Source organism: Limulus polyphemus, unplaced genomic scaffold (assembly GCF_000517525.1).
Source record: "Limulus polyphemus unplaced genomic scaffold, Limulus_polyphemus-2.1.2 Scaffold378, whole genome shotgun sequence".
In the NCBI taxonomy this organism is placed as follows: domain Eukaryota; kingdom Metazoa; phylum Arthropoda; class Merostomata; order Xiphosura; family Limulidae; genus Limulus; species Limulus polyphemus.
Window position 1 is genome coordinate 76,999 of NW_013665988.1, and position 15,791 is coordinate 92,789.

The 15,791-nt window shown below is 34.1% G+C and overlaps 1 protein-coding gene across 1 annotated transcript in view; it reads right to left on the bottom strand.

Annotated features, from left to right (window-relative positions):
• Positions 1–9,577: 9,577 nt before the first annotated feature.
• The window catches only part of LOC106457821 (tubulin polyglutamylase TTLL4-like), a 68,639-nt gene continuing 62,425 nt past the window's right edge, over positions 9,578–15,791 (bottom strand). Inside the window, exon 20 of the mRNA XM_022383868.1 lies at positions 9,578–10,228. The gene's annotated coding sequence lies outside the window, so the exon portion shown is untranslated. The remainder of the gene's footprint in view (positions 10,229–15,791) is intronic.

The following is a 15,791-nucleotide window of genomic DNA, read 5'->3' on the forward strand; positions in this document are numbered from 1 at the left end:
TTTCTGTTTCCCAAAAATATAAAAGAAAATTCAAAGTTCGTATTTAAACTTATAAGTAAAAATCTTAAGAAGATATAAGTTCATGGAATATCTTGAAGCCTTGGATCAATTTATATGTAAAATATGCCATGGAATTAGGGGTGTGCTGGCAAATTTTTAACAACTATTTCTGATTAAAGTGGAAATTTAGATAGTGGTGTAAATCGGCGAGCGCCAACGGCCCGAGCCAGCTAAATATTTGTTTAAAATCAACAAACGATTCGGTGATCCAATAAAAATTTAACAACCTGGTTCGGACGAATCGTACCGAACTGGCCCCATCACACCGCTTCACGGAATGCAACAAATGCCCCATATGCTTAGGACTAATATTGGTCAGTAATGGACTTTCTGTTCCACAAACACACAAAAGGAAATTCAAAGTTCGTATGACAATATCACAGAGACACGCTTTCAACAAATGTTAATTTTTTCACGTTTTGAAATATAAACCATATGTTTATAAAGAAAAGTTTGCTCGTTGCTAAATCAAACTACATGTTACCCAATGAAATATGTTTATCAGAGGGTTAAAATTTCATGAAAACAGAATATTGTCTCCACAAACGAATTTCCACGGATTTTGAATGAATAAGTTCTCATGCAAATTTGTTTCAACACGTCTTTTTTTTTTCTCTTTCAAGAAGAAAAAAAAAAAGATGGATACAATCTTCTCGAAACACAGGTTAAAAAATTAACTGCGAGATAATTAATTACGTAATGAAAATTACAACAATGTTAAATCGGTTTACTCGTTTCTTAATATCTTCCTTTTTTTAAGCCTGTCAAATTTCAACATAAGTATGGTAGAATTTATAAAATTAAGGAAAAGAACTGCAAGTTAAAGAAATTGCAAAGTTTTTAACTTAGATTATCGTAACTGAAAATCATTCTTTCCTTAGTGTCTTTCTTTTTTAATCCTGCATAATTTCAACATAGGTGACCTTTCTAAGTATGGTTTGAAGTTATAAAAATAAGGAAAATAATTTATGTTATGTTATGAATTTCGCGCAAAGCTTCACGAGGGCTATCTGCGCTAGCCGTCCCTAATTTAGCAGTGTAAGACTTGAGGGAAGGCAGCTAGTCATCACCACCCACCGCCAACTCTTGGGCTACTCTTTTACCAACGAATAATGGGATTGACTGTCACATTACAACGCCCCCACGGCTGAAAGGGCGAGCATGTTTGGTGTGACGGGGATTCGAACCCGCGACCCACAGATTGCGAGTCGAGCACACTAACCACCTGGCCATGCCAAGCCCCTACTCATAGCTAAAGACTGTCCGACCCTTAACGACTCACAAAGCTCTTTAGATCTAAAATTGTTATTCATTTTCACACTTAATTCAGCTGTTGTGTAATATATATATATATATAAACATTGTTTCATCCGTCCATTTACCGCTTCTCTTAATAACTAACTAAACTAATGATTATATTATAATTTTAGTAATAATCATCTTTGTAACACAATTTTCAGATTTTGCTGAAGATGGAATATGTTATTCCGAAACGTTCAAACCTTGTAAATAATAGGTTTATGTTATATCAACCGTCTTCATCTTCATTATTAAACTCATAAAGGTTTTCATGTGAATGTAACATTAAATGATTCTTTTTCTTGCATCGTTTTGATTTTTCGAATAAAGTTTCTAGTCAAAACTTCATTTACATTTTCATTGCTACGCAAAAAAGTCCAAATAGATAAAATGATGACAGAAAGGTTAATAATGGCTAAAAGGGATTGAAGTTAAGGTTAGTGTGTGGCGGTAGTGGTAGTGATGTTAATGGTAGAGATGGTGGGATAGGTGTGAAGGTAGGGTTCCCATAGAGTCATAGGTAAAACAGTAGGATTAGATTTGGAAAAGTAAACTTTTAAAGAGAAGAAAATAGTGCCAAAACTTTGGCCGATAGGATGAATGCGTGTGTGTGGAGTGGGGGCAAAAGGGCCGTGACCGTACCTACTTAATTTTTACACTCATTGCTCTCCCTGTGTCCCCAGTGAGTCAGCGGTAAGTTTACGGACTTGAGACGCCAAACTAGGGAGTTTGACTGGCAATCTGCGGGTCGCGGGTTCGAATCCCCGTTCCACCAAACATGCTCGCCCTTTCAGCAGTGGTGGCGTTATAATGTGACGATCAATCCCATTATTCGTTGGTAAAAGAGTAGCCCAAGAGTTTCCAGTGGGTGGTAATGACTAGCTGCCTTCCCTCTAGTCTTACACTGCTAAATTAGGGATGGCTAGTGCAGATAGCCCTCGTGTAGCTTTGCCCGAAATAAAAAAAAAACAGTTTGTAGGTCCTTTTTGTGGGTACAAAATTGAATATTTACGAGAGTAAAGCAAGAGAACATATTTACGAAAATAATTAGATCTTGTGTGCGGCTGCATGAGGTTTTCTGTATACGCTGATGATCACTTTATTGTTTTCTTCTTGTTTCTTTTTCTTTTTTACTTTAACACCTGGAAAGGAGAGGCAACTGTCAGATTCGACGTCATAACATTGTCGCCATATACTAAAAATATCATATTTTAAGCAGATTTCAAGTTTTTTGATTAGTATTAACTGGTTCCCAAATAGTTATTCTTTTAGAACATATATGAATTTGTGGGGAAACGGAAGATTCCATAGAGGAGCGTCATTTCACAAAAGCTTGAGGGAGTGTGTGTGTGAGGGGGGGGAGTGGCACCCAAATTTAGCTGGAGGTCATATCCTATGACGTATGTTGCGTGTATGTGTAAATCCGATCCTACTAGAAATGTCTCACAGAAACTGCCATTTGGGCCCCCTTCCGAGCCTGAGGGGATTAACCCTCCCTGTGACGTCCCTAATCCCACAGTGTATATTGTATTTTCTCTTTGTTTGTTTCATGATAAAGATTGTGTTTGTTTTGCTAACCTTGTCCAGTATACACAGACACTCAGAAAACTCGGTCAAGTTATCAAACACAGATTACTCTGTTTCCTGAACGAATCTGTTCTTATTAGCGGATCTAACTACCTGATACTTGTAGGGAAATCAGTTCACCTGAAAATACCACATATAATAGGGTCTATATACAAAATCATTATATACAATGACAAAAGGTTTATAATATACAAGAGTGTGTCACATTACAGCAGTGAAAGTTTCAATATTTTTATGACTTAAAGAAAGGTAAGGGACAGTCAAGTATATGAACATCGTACTAGCTCCAGCAGCGATAGAAAACGCTATATGTAGCCTTTTTTTCACGCAGATTAATGCATTACAATAGTATAACATTTTATATACAGTAAATGTTAGAAAAATATTAACAAGTAAAAAATAAAAGTAATTGTTTATATAAACACATTATCATCTGTAATCATTTATTCAATTAGTAACAAATTTGTTGTGTGTTTTTTGCCCCCCCCCCCCATAAGATAGGACTGCGCTTCTCCCAAATTTTGTTTTTCCGTCCAAAATAATGACCAGCTATAAAGAGGTAAAGATTCTAAAATCAATTTAGTAGCTGGAGATAGAGAATCAAAGAGATAAGATGAAATTAAAGCAAAAGTAGAAGATTACGTAAGTTTGTCTTTAAACGGATTTTCATATTAATGTTACTTGTATTTTCCTCTAATTTCCAAATATCTTGAACCTCATTGCGTCGAAGAAGGCCCAAATAGTCACTTGAATAATAATAATAATAACAATCAGAGTAGCATGATCTTAAACAATTCGCTGTAGTTTCCACCTGCGGAGGCTTGTCATAGCCTAATGGTTAGGGCGTTCGACTCGCAATCTGAAGGTCAGGGGTTCGAATCCCTGTTACCGAACATGCTCGCCCTTTCAGCAGTAGGGGCGTTATAGTGTGATGGTCAATCCCACTCTTATTTTGTAAAAGAGTAGCCATAGAGTTAGCTATCTTCCCTCTAGTCTATCACTGCTAAATTAGGAATGTCTAGTGTAGATAGCCCTCGCGTAAACTTTGCGAGAACTTCAAAACAATCCAAACCAAATTCTAACTGTGGAAAGCTCGAGCTTACCTGATGAAGTGCAGCAATTGAAGTAACATTAAGTTTACTGTTAGTAACCTGTCTCCTGGTGTGACAGCGGTAAGGCTACGGAGTTATAACACTAAAATTCGGGATTCGATTCCCCGCGGTGGATACAACAAATAGAACAATGTGGCTTTGCTCTAAAACAAACAAACAAGTCAGTAACCTGGCATGGGCTGATCAAGGATTTTCAAAGGCGGTGGGATCTAAATGGTTAGATATTGGAGAATCTGAAAAGGGGCTTGTCCCCTCTGAGAAGCTGAAGAGTTTTTGTAATTTTTCCAAGTCAAATTTCTGACATTTTTCATCAATTTTCCCAGGCAATTCCATCTGCAAATTAGCGATAAAATATCCGAATTACCAATACTTTCTGTTACCACCGAAAACATTCTTTCATTTACGAAGCTGACTTTTAGAATCAGGATCCTGAAGTGACCTCGGAATCAACTTATATTAAGTGCTGTTCACTGATGGGCTAGAGGAAGGGGTTGAATGTTTGATATTCATAATGGTAAAAAAGTACTCCTTGAAATATCTATGGTGGGTTTTAAATCGATTATAATATTTAGAAGATCCTTTACGGCTATCTTCAATATTTAACACGTTACAGACGGTCCAGATCTCCTTTTCTTAGATGAATACGAGCATGACTGATCCCAGAAAACAATTAAATATAATATTTCTACTACTTACACCTCAATGTTTACTCTTTTATATTTTACGGGTTCTTTCGATTTTGTTTTTTGCATTGGAAAATGGGGTCCGGACCTCTCCTGCCTGGAGATATGAGAATTCATAAAAACTTGATAAATTTCTGTAACATTCTTTCCTTGATAAAGTAGCTGATGTCTCTCGAAGTTAAGTAATCCACAGCTAACGATAATACTTGGAACTTTAGTCTCATTAAATCTTACACTCTACAGTTATACGGTTTGAACTTATCAGCAGTATCTAAGCTAAGGTAATCAAATTTATTACGTAGACTAAACTGTAAACACCCATTCATAAATTAGTCTTAAGTTTTGTGCAAACAAAAAGTAAAGAGCAGTGCGACAAGCTGAGAGTTGCATGTTTAGAATAAAATCATCCAATAGCGATGTCAAAAAGAAAAAGAAAAAAAAAAGGCGCGTAATGCCCTTATTGTAGCTCACATTCTCAAAATGTCATTCTCAAAGGCAAACCGTGTTGGTCTAGAGGATAACTGTGCGTTACATTGATGGTTACTTTTCTTTTACCTGGGTGAATTTCATCAATTGTATCCTATGGTTTCTCTAATGCATATCTGTTTTGTTTGTTGAGTTTTTAATTCTGTACTGGCAGCCTCAAGATTGCTTGACTAATTAAACCTTCAACATTAATCGATGATATTCACCAGCAATACGCTAGGACGCGACTAAATACAAACACGCTTGTCAGCATATTTGACTCTTTTTTTTTTTTTAAAGAGCGCTACAACCAACACTGTTGGCTGTCTCTCGATTAATTACATAAGACTAGCCGATTTAACTTCTGAGGTTTGGAAGTATGGTGTGGGTTGAGTGATAAAGGTTGTTCAGTGTACGCGGTCTCTTTTCTTCCTCTGGCCTGTACTTGTCAAACTGATGAAATCTTCTTATGTTGATATCCCCTGTCATTATGAAACCCGTTTTTTTGTACATCCTTTACTGAACAATAATTAAAAACCAACCAAACTTTTTTTTGTCCATTTCAGAGGGGGCTGAAAAAGACCGATTGTTACACCCAGGGCCGAGCATGGCCAGGTAGTTAGGGTGCTTGACTCGCAATCTGACGGTCGCGGATTCGAATCTCCGTAATGGTTAATCCTACTATTCGTTGGTAAAAGAGTAGCCCAAGAGTTGGCGGTGGGGGGTGATGACTAGCTACCTTCCCTCTAGTCTTACACTGCTAAATTAGAGACAGCTAGTGCAGATAGCCTACGTGTAGACTTGCGCGAAATTCAAAACAAACTAAACCAATGTTACACCCAGAGGCATGCCCTGAAATGGGTCGGAGCAAGTGCGGTTTACTCCGACCCTCGTGAAGTATCAACAATCTACATTCACAGTCGACATAGCACAGTACGGAAAGGAGGAAGAGGTCCCAGCGCACCTGACTCTCCTAGGTCACAAAGACCTAAATTCCTATCAGGAGGAGAGCGAACCCAGAGGCGGTTTTTTTATACCCCAATCAGTCATTATGTATATGTTTTTGAACCCGTGTAAATTGCTGTATTAATTATTATGATGATATATAAATATATATATATATATCCATTATTCAGTGCTATAAAGGTAAGGATGATGAAAACTAAGTGTTTGTAGCGTATGTGTGAGTAATTTTGTAACTTAGAAATATAAAAGGAAGACACGTTAATTAGTTTGTTTGTTGCTAAGCATAAAGCTAAACAAGGGGCAATCTGTGCTGTTCCCACCACGGATATCGAAACCACGTTTTCATGCATTTAGATTTACAAGTGAGCCACTGGTGAAGGGGGGAGAAATATATAATTATGTGGGCATAAGAACGTTGTATGGTGTTGTGTATTTGTTCCAGATAGTGAGGGTTACGGAAGATTGAGAGAATTGTGTGCTATGCTCTAGTAATTTGTGATAAGTGTGCGCAAGCGTTCTATAAGAAACCTAGCTGCTAAGTGTGTAAATTAAGTATGCAGGTGTGTTTGTTTGCCTGTTTTTAAGTACAAAGCTACACAATAGGCTATGTGTGCTGTGTTCACCACGGATATCAAAACCCGGTTTTTAGATTTATAAGCCTTCAGACTTACCGCTAAGCCACTGGGAGGCATGCAGGTACGTAGGACGAAAGTCTGAAAGCTATGCTAAGTAATTTGTCTTGCAATATTGTAGTGTAATGAAATAATGATTAGACAATAGGAGGTGATTATACAAATATATTCAACTATTGATTTTCTGCATACTGTGCAAATGTATGTTAAGCAGTCATTACACCCCTAATTTATCATAAAACATTTTCTTTTAATACATTTTTGTATAGTTTCATAACATGTTATTTTCATAAGATACGAGAAAAAGAAAGTTTGTGCAAAGCTACACGGAGGCTATCTGCGCTAGCCGTCCCTAATTTAGCAGTGAAAAACGTGGGCTACTCTTTTACCGACAAGTACTGGGATTGACCGTCACTGTATAACACCTCCATGGCTAAAAGGGCGATCATGTATGGTGGGACGGGGATTTGAACCCGCGACCCATAAACTGCGAGTCGAAGCGCCCCTAACCACATGGCCATGCCAGGTCAGATGTGCGAGTCGAAGATAACACTAAGAAACTTCAAGGTGTTTAAAATATATAATTTAATTTCGGATATAGTTTTTAAATTGAATAATTTGTGGAAGACTATTGCTTGTTTTAACACAATACTCTGCTTTCTGTATATGGTGCGCACACATCCTCAGGGAGGCGTATCTCTAACGAGCTTAGTGTTCCGATTTGGCCTCCCACGTGTGCATGAAAGTGGATATTCGCCCAGTGGCCTTGTATGAAGTGAGACAGAGTGCAGTATATGAACATACCATGTATTTCTATCTTATTGTAATATTATATGATTTATTCTTAATTTATCATTTACACTGTATATGTGCAGGTTTCACATAACGCGTGGTTGAGAGAGCCGTTGATTTAATTCTAGCTACCATTGTTCTTGATTGTTATAAATTTAAAAAAAATGACCAGAGCGCTTTCGAGCAACTAGTCAAAGGCGCCCGAGTTCTGGACATTTTTTGAAATTTAATTGTTCTTGAGTAGATAATACCAGGGCCGTGACAATTACTCGAATAACCGAATTCACCAATTTCAAAATTGTCGCAGTCCTAGTTAATATCTGCTGTGCTCATGAGTGGAGGAAGACATTATTGCTGCAATTCTACACGTTGTGCAAAACTATCGACCGCAATTTCCTTCAATGGTCGTTCAGGTGATATACAGAGGTTACGGCCTTACCTATGTTGTAATGAGGACGACCAGTTACATGTAAGCAACAGTCACTGGGTAAATACGGCGTTTCTTGCGAGCTGTGGAACATTGAATTTACAGCCTGATACATGGATTCAACTTGAATATGGATGCTCCAGTAAAAGCGATCATGCCGGAATTTGTTATAATACGTATTGAAAAAAAAAATAATTGTTCATTTTGTAGTTCACTTTTTTATCCAGTGTTATTATTCTGTTTTACATTATGTCTCATTTAATATTAGTCATAGTATTAGTATTTAGTCTCATTTAGTATTAGTCTCAATAATATGATCGAATCTCCAGTTGTTGAGTGGATCCAAAGCTATCGAGAGCCATCACGTGCCCTACTCCGGATAGGTTTTGGAATTATGCCTCGTATACGCATAATTGGTTGAAAGCACGGTTAATCTTTCCACGTTCAGTACCGACTTGATACATTCCGTACACATTTTTTGCCGCTCTCACTGGCTCCCTGGTGGGCAGTAGGCCCGGAGGAAAAAATCCCATGCCTCTCAGTTGGTCTGAGGTTGACATACACGGTTCTGGTGTAGAATGCTCGTGTACTCTAAATACTGGCTCAGTCAGTAGAGCACGAGATTCTTGGTATTTTAGGTAACATAAAATGAGGTCGATCTGAAACAAATTATATTCTTTTGATCAATTTCTCTCCTATTTTCTAATTTGTAAAGAGAAGGATATATTTCCCTTTTATTAACGAGTTTTCCTATTTGCATTAAACTCAGCCTTAAAAAATAAAATCCGTTTTCTGCAAGACTCAAGTTGTGCGTCAAAATTTATCATTGGCAGACCTAAGCCAAACCGAAAACAACTAGTGTTAAAGGCCTGATGGTTAAGGCGCTCGACTGATAATCTGAGAGTTCACATCCCCGTCAACGAACATGCTCGCCCTTACACTATGGGAGTGTTGTTATGTTAAGGTCAATCTTACTATTCGTTGATAGAAAGAGTTGGTGTTGACTAACTGCCTTTCCTCCAGTCTATCACTTCTGTATTGAAGACGCAGAATACCTCGAGTAGCTTCGAGCGAAATTCAGAACAAACCAGTGTTAAATATTTAATTCTTATACTGGTCTACGCTGAACCATGTCCTTCCCTGGTCCAAAATGTGGACCGAATCCTGATTACAATAAATAACTTAATTTTTATTTAGTAAGATAACATCGTTACATAAGGAAGTTCGTAAGTCTCAGCCTTCGATGACTATGTATTTTCTTGCCAATTAAAAAGTATTTTGTTCCGTATTTTCAACTTTTTTGGATCTTTGGATAAAAGAAGCATTTTATTAACATTATTCACATCATTGTACATAAACTAACACAGATGATATTCAAGCTTATCAATGTAAATTGTAGGTTAACTTCAGTATTACGTTCAACCATTAGACTTAATTATTGAAGCATGATGTAAAGTTGTGAGGTTTTAAGATTATTAACTTTCTCTCAAAATGATAATTGGTAATTAACCACTTATGTAAATATCAAACCATTCAATAAGAATACTGCACGTGTTAAGTTTCTCCCAAATCACAATAAAACACCTTTATTAAGACAACAAAGTAACAAATACATAATAATACATATTCTTTATTTTGCTAAAACCTAATTAATCAGTCTTGAAGCAAGCTGAATCATAAAACGGCCTACATCACGTATGCATAGGTTTGATACTTTGATTGGTTTAGTGTTATTTAAACTAAGTTTGTTATAATTACTGCCATTAGTGGAACTTACTGGATAATACTACGAGATTACTAATTAAATAATATATATATATATATATATATATATATATAACACCCTATAAAACGATAACAAATTTCTTCTCCACTCAATTAATTGTATTGTCATTTTCACTTTTAAGATTTTTTTGAAACACTGATCATGATCCAGGCTTTTCCACAAAATAATCACTACATAAAGTTTTATACTGTTAACATATCTGTAAGTTAGAAACTAAGGCATCAAGAATACACCTCTTATAAAGAGTTTCAAGTTTTGTTGTAGTGCTTTAAATTTACCAAAACTCCTTAAATCATAAACACATAATAATCCAACTTAAAAACATGAATCATGAATTCATTTGCACATGTAAAGTAATTGTACCTTTCTGTGGAGATTCAATTCTTCAAGATTGCTGATAAGCAGCCAAGAACACCTACTTGAAGAGATGAAATCATTAGAGCAGCTAATTTTGGCTCATCAGTTGCTTTTGATAAACATTTAAGTAATCTACAATAATTATTAAAGAGGTACTTGAATAGTGAATGCCAGCAAATCTGAAAAGCATGACCAAACACTTATGGAACAACTAAGACAAGGAAGATCAAACATAGCTGGTATGTCAGTCAGCAGCCTTGAAAAGTGAATGACAGCAAATCTGAAAAGCATGACCAAACACTTATGGAACAACTAAGACAAGGAAGATCAAACATAGCTGGTATGTCAGTCTGCAGCCTTGAAAAGTGAATGACAGCAAATCTGAAAAGCATGACCAAACACTTATGGAACAACTAAAACAAGGAAGATCAAACATAGCTGGTATGTCAGTCAGAAGCATACCACTAAAGGTTTCGAGCAACATTAACAAAAGTTGAGCAGAAATTGCCAGTTTTGTAGTCAATGATACCATAAAGTGACTACAAACAAGGAGAGGTATCATAAGGACCTTAAAGAAGAGTTAAAAACCATTTTACTAGACACAGGTATGGAAGAAGAGGAATAGTGGTGTTTCATTAATGCTCATTTGGAAAACAGGGATTAACTAAGAATGAAAACAATAAAACTTTTAAAGTTTTTTATAGGACAAGAGGTTAATTTTTAAGCAGACCTGTCATCAAATTAATCAAACTTGAAGAGGAACATCATATTATAAACTTATGGACACTGGACCTATAGTCATTACTGTGTAGACAGACATCCCTAAAATTGGAAAAATGTCTGCACAGAAAAAGCTGAGAACTGGAACGACGCGAGTTGAAATGGTAAGGTTTCAGCTGAAGAAGAGATAAAGGTCTGTTTTACTACAACATATGCTGTGAATAATAGCCATAAAAGTTCACTAAGAATTAAAATTTCTTGAAAAAATAAGACAGTCGAGATTTTCCTCAAACAGTTTCCCAGTATGGGATTAGAAATCCTACTACACTACATACTAACTATCATACCTTGAAATATCGCTATAATGAGGCAGGGTGGAGTTTCCATATTAGTATTTATGGGATATCAACAATATGAAGTAGTCCTGGGAACAAATTACAGAATGCTTAAGCTAAGGGCATTTGCTATCAAATCTGATGTGGAGCAAAACATGAGGTGTGAAGGCCACTATGACAAATAGCAACTATGCACAGTCCACTAAAATATTTGTGTCAGTACACAAAATTAAATTGTGTGACAACATCCTTTACTAAAAATTGGAAAATGCAAAAAACCAGAAAGAAAATTGCTGATGGAACTTCCCTATTTCAACGCCTTGTTATTAAGAAAACCTTGACAATGTTTGTGAAAAGTTCTAATATGTGGCAGAGTGAGGATAAATTTATGAACTGTATTTTGAAGACAAAAACAACATAGACAATCAGTTAAATAATAAAATAAACTATTATGGTAGTGAAAATTTTCTTTACTGTAACAAACCAATAACAAAAAAAACTGACAGAGTTAATAATAACAATGAGTTAATAATAAGAAATTAAGAATCCATGGAACATTTTAATCAAGAATGGAAGTTTGCATAAGCACTGTTTACCAAAATGTGTAAAACTCTTGTTAATAAAAATGAGGATAACAGTCATAAAATTTCTTCATACTATAACATATAAGCTTTTGATGTTGAACCACCTAGCCATGCATATAGACAAAAACAGAAAGAAAATGAGATTAAAACACTTGTTTCACTATAATGAACTGCAATACACTATGCTACACTTAAGCATTCAAGTTTAATTAGAAGATGATGGGCTTCTTCAGTGGTCACCTTGATAATGAAGATGAGTACAAAACAACTGCACCAATTAGTCTTCACATAACATATTTGGTGACACTGTCTACAAGCGTTTCTATGAGATTATGTTAGCTGGTGACAAGATAGAGAGATGGTAGTGTTGATGGTTAAAAGTTCAATTTTGTTTATTTTGGTGCCTAAGCTAATCAAAGATAATGAAAAGTAGTAAATCTCTAAAGTTAAGAGATGAACCAGCACTCAAAAATGCTATGGTTAGAAGAAAGCTTAACAGTTATTTCAAAAAAATTGTTTTCAGGAAGAGGATTCTTCTAACAAAGAATCAGCAGATGCAAAACAGTTAACCTCAGAAAAGACACACACTCTAAGCTCATATCCCCTAAAACTAAGGACTAGAGTGATGAACTAAAGCATTCTGTAAAAACAATAATTAACCATAAAAAACCCTCCAAACTATCATTAGAAACAAAAGATATGAAATCCTGACAGAACTGGTCAGATTAATGTTAAAAATTGGTTTTACATTTTTAATTCTGTTTTTTCTTGCTACAATTTTAGAAATATCTAAATATAATCAAATTCTTTAAGATGTGTAACATATGACTGCTTTTTTCTAAACAATTAGTTTGGGTAATGAGGATCTTTACTGCAATGTTTTAGACAAATATTGATTAATCCAAACATTTTTTTTGAATGCTAGCTGATCTGTGAATACTTAAGAAATTCAAAATATAAGCTGTTACGACTGGGAGTGTGCCTCAGAAAGAAGAGGATGACTAAAATGACTGAAGATTATTTAGAAGTTAAAAAATATTAACAATTCAAGTTTTTTGTGAAGAAATCAGAAAGGTCAGTGAATAGTTTCATAGTGAGTTACTGTTCAGGCTATTAAAGAGTTGGGCTTCTATTTTAGCACAAAGTCAATTTAAAAGAACATGGTGTTACTTTGGTAAGTTATGTAGAATAGTAAAGCTAAACCTAGACAGAGATGACTATAACATAAATTAACTGTTAAAAAAAAACAACTTATTCAATGTTTTCTGTTAAATTGTAGAACAGTTTAATCATCTATATATGTTTAGTAAGTCTTCAAGTTATATATTAATTCTAAAATAATCCAGTTGTAACTCCAGTACAAACCCAAGAACGCATTATCACTATACTTTAAAACACACACACACACAGTAGTACATTCCAGCTAGAATACTTGATCCTTTTTATTAATTGTGAAATAATGGACAAGCATTCTTACCTAATATTGAAATTTCATTTGTAATGACTGCATCAGTTTATTTCAAGGAATGAATAACAATTGGTTATATTTAATGTGAAGGTTGTTTTTAAGAGCAAGTAGGCAAATTTAAATTATTGAGGTTTCATAGCATATGTCTGCTTTGTTTTCTGCATTTTGTTACATTATTTATATGTACAAGAGCGAAAATAAAATCTAACCAAACCCAACGTAATTTCATGATCTTCCAAGGGAAATTGTTTGAGAAAATATTAGTATTTATAAAATATATATCACTACAAATAATATTCTTACAATAATGTTTCTCATTTTAGGAAAATATGTAAAAATTAACTTTGTTTTTCAAACAGTAATTCATATATTTACACATGCAAACATGCTTAAACAATAAGTTAGGTATTATACAAAAACAATATCAATATAAAATAAAAAGGAATGATTTAAAATTTTGTTGATAAAGTATGATGAGATGCAGCATTACAACATTAGCAAGTTTTGTTAAAATAAAACACTTACAGCCCTCCCCACTCATCCTTAAGTAAAATCCCTGTGTGTGTTAAAATTTGGAAAAATAAATATTTGTATAGCTTATTATTAAAAGCATTATATACTGACAAAATTGTTTTGAAATTCTGAATAAGCTAAATATTTACCCCCTCATAGCATTATTTTGAAGGGGGATATAAAGAAATACCACCTATCAAATATTCTCAAATTTATTACACATACAATTAAAACTCTAAAAATATTTACCACATTTTAAGTGTTGAAAATACAGTATCATAAATACATCAAAATTCCAAACTAAAAAATATTTAACCCTTCAGCTGCATTTGACATCATATGATGTTAGCATTTTGCATGGCCTGCAGCAAAAATTCTTGAATCTTTGTGCATGGGGTGGTAGGCAAATTTACACAAGCCACAAACAAACGGTTAAAATATTTAAAAATGAGTAACATTCTTTCTATTTTAAATTAAAAGTTCTCTAATTCCAAATTAATTTTTTAAACTTACATTTATTCAAAAGAAATTTTATGGAAGATTTCATATCTTGTTTTGTCAACATACACTGCAGAGTTTGTTACAGCATAATACAAGAGTTTTAAGCTGAAATATAACAGGAAGTTTCAGAAAACTAAAGTTGGAAACGTAAGTAAGAACATCCAAAAACAAAGATATTTGACATTCTCTTCAAGATATTTTTCAATTTCAATACTAACCTCAAAATGTAAATTTTAAATAGAATTAGAAAGATGCTGTGAACAGAGAGATGTTTAACAAGAACAAAGGGATATTTTTTGGCCTGAATTTAGAACTTCAGTAATTTAAGTTACTCTAGATCACACTATAACAAAATCTTTATTGTATAATCATATAAAATATTACGAGAGAATTTGCTGTATTTAATGTTAAATGTGTTCACTAACATTATTTTAATAATTTAATGGTCTTAAAATAGCCAACTACTGGTCTTGAAATTTCACATGCTTTTGCAGAGCAATTCTTTTTTTTTGGCATGTTGCTGATGAAGATGAAATCAACATCACTTTTCCCAGGTTCTCTAAACCTATACTGAAGTAAAAATATATTTTTCTAAAGTTTTGTTTTAGAAAAAAAAAAACATTAAAGACCTTTCTTCCACTATCATCTGCTCCTAATTATATACATTATAAGGTATGTAGATTATCTTAATATTTAATTCAACAAATAAACAAAATGTGCATGAAAACCTAAAACACTCATTACTTGAACTAAACTTTAAAAAACTGTTAACCCTGTGGATAATGGGCTTGGTCATTTTGGTCATCCTTGTAACCATCATGTAATTTATATATGCTATAACTCTTAAAGTACTTAATTTAACTTCGCAAAATTTGCCAAGCTTTTAGTAAATGTTACAAGTCTATTATACATAAAAAATCTGAAATTTTATGAGTGTTTTTACTGAAGATCTATTTATTTACAAAGCCTTTAATGAGTCAGTGATTGTGAAGGTGATTTTCATACTAACAACAAAAATGTTTCTTTTCACCCTGCAGTTTTCATATTTCATTTGCATAACTTCTGAAACTTCCTAAATGAATACCAAAGGTATTCCTTCTGTGACACTTTATTTCTTATTTTCCCTACCTTAATACTGTAAAAAAAATCACACGTAACAAAAATTAAAAATACGAAATTAAATCAAAAATACATTTTTTTTTATAGAATATGATACTTTTCATAACTGCTTTCATTTAATTTTATTGCTCTTTGAAGTGTGTCTACTACAATGGCAAGCAGTAAAACACTGTATGGGATTACCAAAAGTAAATAGCAGATTAGATTACATCATGCATGTCTGACTGTGTATGTTCCACAAGGAGTGATGACAAAATAATATTTGTTTCATTTAAGTTTTCTTATCTAACCTAATTAATTTATACAATTAGATACTATAAAAATAATAAATTAAAAATATACATGAGAACAAGAAATTTAGAACTTAACTTTAGGCCAGTTTGCA